General features: G+C 41.4%; 1 long non-coding RNA gene across 1 annotated transcript; it reads right to left on the bottom strand.

Annotated features, from left to right (window-relative positions):
• Positions 1-266: 266 nt before the first annotated feature.
• Positions 267-7,844, bottom strand: LOC104913833. Its single transcript, XR_002120168.2, has 3 exons — positions 7,695-7,844; positions 7,410-7,562; positions 267-6,296 (listed from the first exon to the last, which is right to left on the bottom strand). It is a non-coding gene; the product is annotated as an uncharacterized LOC104913833 (long non-coding RNA).
• Between the last annotated feature and the right edge of the window lie 6,196 nt (positions 7,845-14,040).

Genomic DNA, 14,040 nt, shown 5'->3' with positions numbered 1-14,040 from the left:
GTTGCACATCACCTTGGCACAAGTTGTCCGCCCCTCAGTGCGAGCTGTAATTAATTACAGTCCTTAGCAGCTCTGTGCCAATATGCCACTGTCACACTCTGGCCTTAAAACATTCTATTTAAGATCACATCAATCCTATCCCAAATTATTGTCCTTCTCTTATTTCAGGTAAGCGCACAGACTGTTCTAGCTCGTTTTGCTGGGCAATGTCATTTTCCTGTTCTATGAGTATCCAAACAAATAAAACCTCGAGGAACATTCTGTAATTAAGTATCACCTTTTATTTTGTTCATTTACACTTCTGGCACTGACAATTCTTTGAAGATATTTACTTTTATGTAAAGACCAAACGTCATTAAAGCAATCAGAACAGAAGTCAATTAAATAATTATACATCACCGAAGTTTCAGAAAATGTACAACACTTTCATACATTATAGGCTTGACTGGCTGCAAAAGGAAATGGCGCATGTTCGACATTGTTCGGATAACAAAATAACTTGGATGACCTGACAGTGAGTTTTGCCCAAACCTGTTTTGTACCAAATACCACACCATGCATCCTGATGGCACCATATGCATGTTATTATGGAAAGCTAAAGCAGTTATTTCTACCAATTTGGTCTCCAATAAAGTCTCAAATACCCTAAAGAGAATTCGTGGCAGAAAGACCCGGGCGATGCTTTTGTAGGGTTGTGAGATTCCAGATGAAAGGCAGACACAAGACTTGTGCCAATTCCCGCTATGCCCCGGACCAGCAGGACACTGGAGCACATGAAGAAGGTCGCGAACAATCATCCCATCACTTTCATGGGCACCACTCAGATGCCCAACAGCGCTCAGACAGCGGGCTGGCACCAGCCAGGGTGGGGCACGAGCTGGGGCTGGCAGCCCAGCACCATGGAACCCTTGGGCTTCCCCCCAGCACCCAGCCCACCAGCTGAAGTTTCTCCTGCAGAAGCCACGACGACAGTCCTACATTCAGTCCTCTCCAAAGTCTGTGTAATGTTTAAGGCAGTGAGAGAAATTTGCCTTTATTTTGACACTTCCTGAACGGATGTTTCCTTTAGAAATACAGGGACGTTATTCATAATTAATCAGCGCTCCCCTTACTTGTGCAAATACAATGAAATGTCAAACTGAATTTTGAAAGATCGGAGTGCAACTGAAGCACACTTGAAGCTTTATCATTACACACACCAAGTCATTCAGCTGTAACACACCGTGTAGGAAAAACGCGAAGAAGTGGGGCTTGAGGTGAACTGTAGGTTCCCGAGGCCGGGTTCTGGTCCAGCTCCCAGTGTGCTGTAGTGAAGCTGACAGTGAGCCTCAAGGAGAGGCGCCGAGAGGTCTGAAACATGCTGCTGGGTCACACTGACAGCTCAGCCTGGCTAAAGGGAATGCTCATATACACAACTCTGGAACACCATTAACACCCATTTACAAAACACTACAGTGATGGTTATCGGCACATAAAAAACTCTCTATATGAAAACATACACAAAATAGATAAGAATTGCCTTTTTTTTTTTTTTCAGACTTTTAAAATCTATAATATAGTTGCCTTTAAGGAGTTTTAACCCCTGATATCACTAACAACATTATTCTTTAACAATGTTCACCTAGGTTTTACTGTGCTGACGTTTTTAACACTGCCACAACCTAGACCACTTTGTGGACTACGCTTACTGTACTGTACACAAGGCGATGGAGATTGATAGAAAACCACCAAGAGTTTTGCACAAAAATGTGACTCGTTAAAATCCAGAGAACAATTGTGTCACTTGATAGGCAGCAGCTACATGTAAGCTGTAAATATTACCTGCAATAAAAACACATTTTGCCATAAAGCACATACTGTGGCATTATCTGCTTCTGGCCTGGTACACAAAGCTCTGTTTTCTTCCCAATGAGGAATGGGGTTCGGTTGGCTTGGCTCTCTCAGAAAAGAGTGCACAGATATCTGACTCGTTAAAGTGCTTTGCAGGACTTGCTACTCTGACTTAGCTCCTACTCTGTGCAATGAAGGCTCTGACCCGTCCCCGCTGAGTTTGGCCTGCAGAGCCTCTAAGGCAATCGCAAGGAGAACTTCAAGATGTCTGTGTTGGAGCAGCACTACACTGAGCAGTGGAGGGCGGGTGTGAGGCTGAGAAGCACGGGGCCTGCGCTGACCGACCCACAGTGTGTTTGCAAGGAGTGCCCAAAGGACAGGCCTCGCCCAGGGCCAGGAGCCCCGCAGCGAGCTTCAGTCAAAACTTCCTCCTATTTCCAGCTGAGGACAAACAGAGACTTCACAAAGGAAGAAAGCATTCGCTTTGCTATCTCTATTGCCTTGTCCTCACCCCCATGATGAGGGGAAACACAGCCCCTGCCCTTAGCCTGCCCGTCCCACTGCCTTCTGCAGGACGCCACCTGCACCGGGAACCTCCCTGGTCCCCTGTCCTTCTGCCCCACAGGAGAGAAGCCAACAGCTCCTGTCAGCTCCAATCCTATCCCTACTGAAACGTGACACATCTTTCGTTTCTTACCCCACACTGTCTGACAGGGCAGGCACTGAGACTCGCTGGTTGTCAATGTCTATGGCAGCAACCTAAGGCGCACGCATACAATGCAGCTTCAGCCCTCAAAGGAGTCCCAGGGGCTTGCTTGGCTTTTGTTGGTTTGGTTTTCTTTTAAAACCAAGTTTGTTCCTCCCTTTAGAAAATGATTTTGAGCAACAAAGTGACAGTGGGAAGAAACAAGTTGCAAATTATTTCACCCCCAACAACACTGTAAGAATTTGAGTATGGTTAATAAACCTCCATAGGTGAATTAAGGTGAATTAAAATATGAAAGGTTAAAAACTCATCAGGAATTGTTCCTTTTATTCTTGCTCGTAGGCCCATACCCGTAAAGAATCTGAGCTGCTGAAATATTTCAAACTGTTGTGTGTGATCAGTGTGTGAGCCACGCACAGCTCTACCAGCAATGCTCCTCATGCACAGAATACCTGAATGAAGGTGCAGTCCCTGCAAAGGAACTCTTACCCACCTCCTGCAGAAAGCTGTCTGTAGAATGACATTGTGCTTAGGTGTACTACTTTGCTACTTCATAAATTAACGTTCTGTCATAAGAAATGACTCAACTGCAATTGTATTTGTATTCTTCTGTCTGGAATGTCACTAGCACTACCCTCAGCAAAAATTCTTAAAACTTAAAGTATGCACAAATATAAAAATCTTTGCAAAATAGAAACATTTGTTTAATCATCTTCATACATTATAAATGTTCACAGATTCTAAAAATAAAACCCTAATTGTGTAAGATTAATTTCAAGTATTTGATCTCACTTTTAAGATACATGATGCTTGGTAGTAGGTCTGGGGTTTATAAGGTGTGGAATGTTTCTTTTGTGTAAAGCAACCCTAAGAGGAAGACTAAAACCCAACTCTGTGGGTAGAAAAGGGAAAGCAAAGAAAAAGGAAAAGCAAAGAAGCCAGTATATTTTGCATCCTCATAAGAAGTAGTGACAATAAACAAGATGCTTGTGATTCAATCACTTTGCCTCAAAAAAAGGGCCCAGGATGTAGAACTTCAGAAAACTGTTCTAAGAGAGACTGAATTGTAGTGTGGGAAATAACCTAGTGCTGCACACAACTGAATGCCACTTCTGAGAACGTCCATGAAACAACGCTGGCAAAGAGAGATTGTCTTCTGCTGCTAAAAAGTCCCAGCACTGCCTGCAAGAAAAAAAAGAGGCTGATCTTGTGACGGCAGTTTTCATAGGGACTTCACTTTGGTTATGCCACCAAAGTGCTGCTGTTTCCTCTACCTGTGGACATGGAGGTAAGTGCTGGAACTGGGAGCACAAACCGCTTCCATCAAGGGACCTTGGGCTCACGCTTCTGGGGATCAGAGCCATTAGTCCTCGTCCTGAAAATCCAGGAAATACCCCTCAGAGGAAACCAATTCACCCTGAACTTCATCTGTGAGAAGTGTCCCTTTCTCTCATTTCAGGTACTGCACCTTTGGCGAGGCTTTGAAGCGGCAGCAGCCCAACGGATGGTCTGAAACTGATGCATTCAGATAAGGGGCCGGAGAGCCGGTCCTTTCCAGCTGCCGGTGCTTACAAGCCTGGGAATATTGTGTGCTTACACAGAAGGAAGGAGGGTGGAGGATTGGGATGCAGCCCTGTCGCTGCCCGTCAGAGGTTCGAGGTCAGTCTGCTCTTTGCAGTAACTCACCGCTCCCTCTGTTTGCTATGCTTTTCCCTTTTATTCCCAGTCAAGTTACAGAAGGATGCTCTAAAATATTTTCTTTCCAAAAATATTTCTTTGATTTATGAAGTGAAAAAGAAAATAACCTAAAATACATCCTATCACTGAATTTCAATAATTAGAGAGTAAGAAACCTCTCCTGTATAAGATCAGACAGCATAGCATCATACTTCATGATTACAACGAAAACTCCACATATTATCCAATAAAAATAATTTAGTAATAAATGTCCACTATCATTTTGACATTTCTCTCACACTCAAAATATTTTTCAATCCAAAAAGAGCCCACAAAGTGTATCGATAAAAGGTAGTGAATCCAACAACTTCTTTAATCCTTACACAATGAAAAATAAATGTATTTTTACCAAGCAAATGGGAAGCAGCCTACAGGCAGAGGAGGTTTTCCACATTCATGAAGCAAAGGTTTCAGAGATAAGAATTTGAATTTTTTATGCTTTCAAACTCATACCTCTGAAGAATTAAAGCCGTGGAAGGAAACAGGGCAAGGAAAAAAAAATAACATTACACTTTTATGTAGCTGCCTAAAATTCAATTTGCCAAGGCAAGCAATCACGGCAGGTGAATAAAATGCCATTAATATTTTCATTACCACACTAAAGGCAGCCAACTTGATTTTTGTGCCTGACGGTTTCTTGACAATTTTGCAATGCTTCAGTAAGGCAGTTAATATGAGATGTAGGCTTCTGCCCATCACTAATATTTTTCTTTCAATCCAGAAAGACACGGGTTGACTAAAGGCATTTGAAGGAAAAATTTGCTAGGATTCACTCACTCTGCAATAGGAAGATAAACTGAAGGCAATTTGATTATTCATTAGCAAAAGGCACAGGAGGAATGACCACTGTGCATTTAGCAGCAGAAAACCTCTCCCTTCCTTTTATTTCTTCCAGCTCATGATATTTTGTGTTCAAAACTAGGCACAAACACAAATGTACACATGCTGAAAAGGAGAAAAAAAATCATTAGTTTCCAACTGACTGTAGCCTCTCTGTTGTCTGTAGCAATGGACACCACCAGCTCATTGGTGCATGCAGCCATGTCCTGGGTTCTGTTTCCTGCTCTCAGAATGTTGTTTTGGCAGTGGATCTCACAAACACGAACTGCTGTCTGCAGTGTGTCCTTAAAGAGCAGCAACCACAACACAACGTGGGACAACAGACTCGTGCCACCCTAATGAGGCACCATGTAGGTGACCGTGGCTCTCTACAGGTATCTCAAATGAACACAAATGAAATTCCATTGGGATGAATTTGGACAGCGTTCCCTCTGACAGACACAGGAGATATTTGTAGCTTTTACAATCAGTTAATCCTTTCAAATGGCCACCATTGCAGCAGCAACCTTTGTTGTGTGGCATACAAGTGCTGTCTGATAGACTGCTAAGAGATGGGGATCCGACTGTTGTCAGCTGCTTTCTGTCTAGCTACAACATTACTTCAACTTCTGTCAGCATTGAAGATAAGGACAACCACTGACCACCTAGGATAGCCTTCTACATTCATCTGGCACAGTACATCATGCAAAATTCCTCAGCATGGTGTAGGATTGCAAACATCTGGTTAATTCATATAATTGTGGAATTCAATCACTTTTGGAAGCCATTGCTTTTAGTTATCAAGAAAACATGAGCATATTGAATTTCCTCCCAAACGGAGCCATTTTGAACATGAAGGCATTTTTAACTAGACAGCAGAAAGGAGAACCAGACCAGAAGCAGGGCAGTGAGGTCACCAGAGAGCTGCTTTTCCCCCAGAAGGCTTTTACATGATTAAATACATTAGCAGCTGAAAATTATTCCACATCAGAAGCATCATTGTCAGAAAGATGGTAATTACTTCCCTTCACCCGAATATACTCAATATACCTCCCTTCATCAGAATCTGACATACCACATGTACATAGCCTGCTTTCAAACAAAGATTCAATTTCCTCTAGTTTTTTCCCTTTAGTCTCAGGAAGGCAGCCATAGATGAAAAGGAGTCCCAGGCCAGCAAACCCTGCGTACAGAAAGAAGGCTCCTGCAATACAAAAGAACACACACAGTCAGTGATAGAGCATCCCACCCCTCTGGGAAAGGCAGAAGCAGAGGCTTCAGATAGCAAAGCGATGCACAAAGGACTGCGAGGGCTGGAGTTGCATCTATAACACCACCAGCTGCTTGGCTGGGGTGTAGAAGAGCACTGCCTTACTATGTCACTGTACTCATTTCACAAAAGCAGTTTTGTCCATCCTTTTTTGGCAAGTCGTTTTGCTTAAATAAGTTAAAATAAGTTAAATAAGTTAAAATAAGCAGCAATTAAATTACTGCATAGCCAATAAAAAAAAAAGTTGACAGGAAGAGTGAGAAGTTTCTTAGTTATTCTTAACATCACAGGAATCACTAAGACTGCTTCCCAAAAATGAGAAACTTCAGCAAAAAAGAAATCGCCATGATTAAAATAATGCCTGAGACTCTTACATCCAATTATCACTTACCAAAGACAATTGGCACTGAGAAAGATCTCATCACCCCTCATACATTTGCCCCCCCCGATAACGGGGAGCAAAGAAGGCACCAACAGCCCAACATTTACCTGCCATTTGTTTCAAGACCGATGCCTGAAAAGAACAACAGGAGCAGCTGAAAGGCTCTGCACCAGTAATGATGTGAAGGTCACAAGATCTTAATGCAGTGTACAGGACTTGTAGTGGAGGGGTAGAGCAGTACGCTGACCAGCTCTCCACAGGCTCCAGCAGACAGGACTCAATAATCGACAGCTGGGAGCAGATCAGTAACGTCTTCAGCTGTACGGAGTTTTGGCAAAGACAACTGATAATGGTCTTGGATGCCATTGCAAAATAAAAAATTGCAGATGCTGTCTTTCTAAGTGAAATATTTTACCAAGCCAAAAGGTAATTTTTTCAGCTTCCTTGTTTTATGCAACTTTCTAGAAAGAAAGAAGCATTTCTTATGGAAGCAGGACCAAAACTGCAGGCAGGTCATACCAGGTCCCTGGTCTTAATGGAACACAGTTAGGTGAGAACACTGCATTCACAGTTGCAATTTCACAGCCAAACCAACTGAGATCTAGAATCTAACCAGCAGAAAATCAATGCTAGCAGTGTGTCCTTGGACACATACTGTTCCTTACCATAGTAGGTCAGATATTCAGCTGTATGCAGGAAGGTCAGTGACACCAGCACGTTGAAAACCCAATTGACTCCAGATGAACACGCGTTTCCTGTACTTCTAGCCCACAGAGGATAGATTTCAGAATTCACGGTCCAGGGCATGGGACCCATCCCTAAGAATTAAAAACAAATCAATCTCAGTTTAATGACTGCATTGAAGAGCAAGTTTAACGTGTAGCCTCACCATTTATTATTTCACCTTTACAATTTGTTAAACTTCAATGTGAAAACAAACATTAGCTTACCAGGAGCAAAGAAAACCAAGTATAAAATAAGGCCCAGAAGTGCTGTCCAGGAGTATGGGGTGGGGCAGAAATTATATGCCCAAAACAAATCTTCTTTTTTGAATATGGTTTCATTCGAACACCTGAAAAAAAAAAAAACAAACAATAAAATCTAGTATTAAACAATTTTCAGGGAAATGGACGACATATCAAAATTATCATGGCATGCAGCTTCTTAGGGAAAGCAGACAAATGTGAAATTAAGAGAGAAAAGCCCCACCCTGTTTTATCCCTTAAGGCAAATCCTACATTTGGAAACGTGCTTTTTCCTGAGCCTTACAGATAACACTGTGTGTGGCCTTAGGAAGAGCACCCTGCAGCACATTCCTGAATTTAAGCACTTGGCTTGTATCTGCTCCTTCAAATGAATTGTCTTTATCAGGCCAGCAGTCACACTAAAGCCAATGAGAACACTAACACAGATATCACACAGTGCAACAAGAGGTGCAGCAGCAGGAATTTGAGCTGAAAATGAAAGGATTTAGGTCAAATGGAAGTTAGTCCTTAAGTCACTGATGAGCTGTATGCAGCACACCTTGGGTGTAATGGATAAAGGCTGTGCAGTGTGCTACAGCAACATGAAGTTGTAAGAAAAAGAGAAACAGACTTCCTTTTCTCTGCAGTGAAATAATTAGGAAGGTCACGGTATTTCAAACTAAAAAGTAAAAAGCAGAATCAGACCAGAGGTAACAGAGCCTGAGCTGATATAAAAGAAAAATTGATTTTATTCCCAGGACTATGTAGAAATTGCATATTTCTAGGAATAGGCAAAAAATCATGTATTTGAGTGCCAACAACATAAAGTATTTTAAAGGAATTCTGACAACTTCATCTTTTTGTTACATATTTTATTTTTGGAAATTAGCATTTGTTTAAAGGAACAACAAGCCATTGCTGTAACTAGAGAAACTTTTCAGCTGCAATCACAACAATTGCTACAGCTGAAAAAATGTGTACTTCTGGAAGAGTAGACTTAGGCAGAGAACACCCTTTCATATGCAAACCATGTTATTTCCTTGAAGAGAAGAAGTCACAGAATACTGAACATCTGTCTGGACTACGATTTCCAGATTAGCTGAGCACTTATGTGAAGGACAGGACCCTCCCGTACGTGGAAAAACTAGAACAAACTCTGCACTGGGTGATAAATCAACATATTGATATTGCAACAAATAGCAAGACAGAGGAGCAAAGACCACCACTGCTGCAGCCAGCTTCCTAAGGAAAATTTCAAGCACAACTTTCTCCTCTAAGTTTTCCATTGAGAAGCGATCAGCCAGCTCTGAACTGAAGAGGAACACTGGTGAGCACCAGGGTGCCCAATGGCTGATTCTGGGCCAGAAACAGTCCTGATGTTGGCAAGAATGTAGCAACAAAACAATTTCTAAAGCAAGACATCACCATGAAGTCCCAAACCCAGTTTAGGGACAGTCAAATTCACTTAAACAGAGGGGTTAATCCAAGAAATCTTGGAAAAACGTGTGTGAAACCACAGCCAAACCTTTTCAGTGGCAGTGCTGGCTTGCACCTACCTCATGTGGCACACACAGATTCAGGTTTGGGGTGATCAATTCGACAAGGAGGACAGAGTTCAGCTGAACAGCCCCCTGACAGATACGTCCCTCAAGCCTGAGATGCTGGCAGCTGCCAAATCTGGTATTTTTGCCTTCTCTCAGAGAGAAGTCCTACAGCCAGCATTACCTTCGTTTTTTATCTTGCTTCTCAGTACTGCCCAGTTTCCTTCTTATGGCACTTTGCTCTTTCACGGCTCAGCTCAGTGTCTCTTTTATGTCATGACAGCCAGGCAGGGATCATTCCCCATCAGCATCCATCTGACATTCTCACGCTGATCTCTCACCACATATGGGTCACATCAGCTCCCAGATACATCTCAGGTACAGAAGGCTGAACTGTGCCAGAGAACAATCCTTGTGTTTAAACCAGCAGTTCCTTACATGTTAAGGAAATGCTGTTTGCAAGACTGATTACTTAATACCTGGAGATGACATTGCTACCTCGCATTCCACCTCAATAGCTGCCTGTTTCAGATCAGCATCACTGTGAAATCATGGCATTGCTCAGTGCCACACATTTGTACAATTGCACATTTGCTTCTTTGCTACTACTCTCATTTCATTCGCAGGTGTTTGGTAATAAATACAAACTGATTAGCGTACTAAAATACCATGATGCTGAAAATGGTTTCTCCAGTCAGGCCAGCCAGCTTGGCAGCTCCTCGAAGAGAAGCCTCATACAGTGATGTGCTTGGTTAATTACCTCACATACACCTCTATCAGCCAACCTGCCAATTCACAGCCACAGCTATGGGGAGGATGTGTCCCCCACCACCTTTCCCTACACACTATCTACGTGGGAAAGCCATGCATCTCTGAAGCCTCCTATTGCAGAAGCTGCTGACTATGCCCTCCTCTCTGACAGTAACTAAGAGGAAATCTGGTGTGAGAAAGCAGATTCAGTACATTGAAACAGGAAAAAACTGCACAGGAAACATAGATTTAACAGAAACCTTGCAATAATAAGCTTCTGTGTTTTACTTATCCTTCAGGAGTAAAACAGGATGGCACACAGAATATAAGCAAAGACATCTGCATTTGTTGGAGTCCTGTATTTGCTGGGTATGTACACAATAACACCCCAACGAGGGCACGTCCAGGGGTGCACTCAGGTGCTGTCACTGTGCTAATTCTCCTGCTGCACTCCATTTCTATGAGAGCTGCTATTGTGTTAAAGAATATATTAGTAATTTCTGTATAAGATAATGCCAGATACAATTTTGAATTTGGTCTGGGATGAAAGACCAAATAGGAATCTACAATGGAAGACAGACAAGCAGCTACTGATCTCTTCACTAGCTAAAAAGCACAGAGAAGCTTGCATGTAAACCACTCACAAGTGAAATTATGCAGTCACGTACCACTGCAAATAAATAACAACGTGCTGGGTCATTGGCACCTTAGTATAAATGGTGAAGACAGACCACATTCTTCCCTCTGAAATTACTGCCAAAGTGAAAGCACGATAGTATTACTTTGAAAATCTTTACCACTCATTATGTTTTCCCCAGACATTTTGTTATAATCAATGGAAACCAAACCTTCTGGCAATTGATGTGAACAATTCTATGGATTGGGAATAAATCAGAACAGCAGCAGATTTCTACGTTATGTGCATTATGTATTTGGTTTCAAAGAGCCCATCCTTGATCAGATTTAGCCTGTAGTTCAGAAGATGTAAAGTTTTGCTCCCCGCCTTCTAAATTACCTTCATACAGTGCATTAAAAGGTGAGAAAGAAGGGCTGCTGCAGGTGGTCCAAGATACAATTCTTAATAACAAGAGGATAAAACAAGATAAGACCACTTCCTTGATAATCAGTCTAAATTATCCTAATAGTTGAGCCAATTTGGTTGTAGGATAATTTTCAACACAGAATGTCTTAAATGCTACGTAGCAAAGGCCATGTTAGCACAGCACAAGAAAGCTGATTTTCTTCTCAAATTTCTGTTAATTTTTACATTGCTGCACAGTGAGGAATTTGTGGCTCTAAATATATGGCTTTGTAAGAACTGAATGCTTCATTTTGAAAAGTCCTTGTATTTTTAACATGAAAGCTGCTAGCTTCTCATTGTCTCTTAAGCCCTTCATAAGCATCTTAAATGGATTTAGATTAAAAAAAATTCTAAAAGGTCAAAATTCAAATCTAATGAGATTATGGAAATAAATTACTGCTAAAGAAAATCGAGTGTTATCATTTGTGTTCTTAAAAAGCTCGTTAGAGCAGCCTCATTTCCAAAGTATGCATCCTGCTCTGAGATAAATGTCAGCATTGGGTTCGGATGGTACAGAATTCAGATCTAATTTTGAGTTGCACTAATCCACCATTTCTTTGTTCTAACAAGAGGAAAACTGCTTAAGGACTGTTGTTATGTCAGACTTCTGTGTCTGGGTTATCAAGACAGTGATAACTGACAATTTATCAACTTAGTTTCTGGTGTAACACCAGTTCACGGGATTTGAAATATCTCCATTAAAGTGATTTTAAAACTCTCCTTGTGTAAAGTGCTGGCTTTCATATCACACCCATCAAACTGAGCAATATACAGTTATCCTGAGCTTATTGACTCAGCTTCCCACTGGGCATGGCAAGGACAGAGCAGCCAACAGACCTCACTAAGAGTAGCTGCTGCCTGCAAGAGGAACACTTTCTGTGGGAGATGCTTGGGAACAACTAAAATTATTTACCCACAAGCAGTTACTGGTCTGTGGAAGAGTTCACTCCTTAACATTTGCTTTAGTTGTCACTGCTTCTCTGTTTCCATTGAAGATTGCTGTTTGTTCAGACAGACCCCGAACTGTCTTAACATTACTTACAGGAGAGACCTTAGTAAGTTATCAGCCTAATTGTGCAGTAAGTTCGTGTTGGTCAGACATGTAATTAAGGACAACGTTGGAAACTGCCTCTATGCTTCTCACTGGGTGAAGCTGAGCTGAAGCTGATCCAAACAATGCCCAAAATTAAGCTGTGCTGGCACCAGAGGCAGAGGAATTCAAAGCTACAGGTTCATTCACCCAGCCTCTACCATCTGCCAAATGCAAAAAAAAAGATTTCCTTAGCAAAATCCATTGAACTGCAAGATATAGTTTCACTATAAATCAGTATATCCTGGTTTAAAGAGAAATTTCTACTCCTTTCAGCACCTGTTTTTATTTTTATATGTAGATATACATACGGCAAGATGCTATCTGAAGTCTCGACATGTAACTCGTTCCTTGCAGCAAACAGCAGATTAACTACACAATGAGCAGTATCTGAAGCCATACTGAAACTTCTCAAGGTTCCCTAGCTGCTGCCTGCTGTGCCTCAAAGATGCACCATAGACCCACATCTCTTTAGAGAAGTTTACATCCACTGTCTTGACTTTGTAGTTGGCACAGAGAAATAACTCATCCACTAAACTGGATGCTGCTAAAAGTATGCAGGTGGCATTCTTATGCCAAGTGATGGCAGTTAACAAAGTAATAAAGCACACACACACACAAACCACAGAAAAGAACAAACACGTGCAAGCTTGAAAAACGTATCTGTACCACTTTATGGTATTCTGCTAGACATCAGCTAACCCTCACTGCATTTTGCATTTTCAGACATTTACTACCGCATTTTGCTAAAACTAGTAAGGGGTTTTTAAGATACTAAGCTCCCACTGAATGTGTTTGCACCTGACAGAAAAGCAGTCCTCATCACTCTGAAGCCCACTGCTTTGTTATGCATGCAGAGCTGTGAGTTACATCTTGAGCAACTGGATAACAGCTGCAATAATTGCCGCTGTCCAAAAGATCTGAAAACTCTTAAACTGAAGAAACAAAATTAATTAATTTCTTTATGCACTGCATTCCATGCCCAGTGAGTTTATGAGTGCTACAACAGCTAGCACAGTGCCAACAGGAGGGTGTTCTCCTGGGGCCGAATGGCTGGCGCTTTTTGTTCTGCATCTGGGAAGCTGGAAGCACACAGTCAAAGATAAATCAAAAAGGTAATATAGGAAGCTTGGCTGCTTTACACATTTCAGAGCCAAAGAGCTCATAGTAGCTTTCTTTATTCCATGCCGTAGGATAAGAATTTCTTCTATTCTAAAGTACCAGATGGTAATAAATACGATATGCTTGTCCTTTACAGAGTGTCCCATCCTCATCCTGATTCTGATCTCAACTGGACACACTCCGTTTATCACAGGACGAATTAAAATTAAATAGCAATAATTAAATTGTACGATTTCCTAATTCTGTCACGAGCAAATCATAAATAATTTAAATGCTGTATTAATAATGCATAAACTTGTGGGGGCTCATACAAGAGCCATGAAAAATAATCATCATCCATTCACTTACATGTCCTGTAGTCATGTCTACAGAATTTTAATGGACAGAATTCAAATAAAAACCTCATCAAAATGCAAACTATAAATTAACCTGGTGTATAAGCATCTTAGCTTAACATCACAGTCCTTCATGCATTTCTGCCTATGCTTATTGCAATGACTTTAATCGTTACACAATAGGTCAGAGTTTCAAAATAAGGTGTTCAGTACTTCTTAACATCAGACACTTTCAGGTTCCTCATACTAGTGTCAGGTTCCATGACACTAAATCAGCTATTGGTTAAGAGACAAAAATGAAGGAAAATGGCATATGTATTTCATTTTCTTGAAGAGAAACTTCAAAGTTGCTCAGGCTTTCAGAAAAATGAAATAAGAAAAAAAAGTATAGGAATAGAAAAGAGCCTAAAAC

This window comes from Meleagris gallopavo, chromosome 1, assembly GCF_000146605.3.
Source record: "Meleagris gallopavo isolate NT-WF06-2002-E0010 breed Aviagen turkey brand Nicholas breeding stock chromosome 1, Turkey_5.1, whole genome shotgun sequence".
NCBI lineage: Eukaryota > Metazoa > Chordata > Aves > Galliformes > Phasianidae > Meleagris > Meleagris gallopavo.
This window is presented reverse-complemented; position numbering and strand designations above follow the sequence as displayed.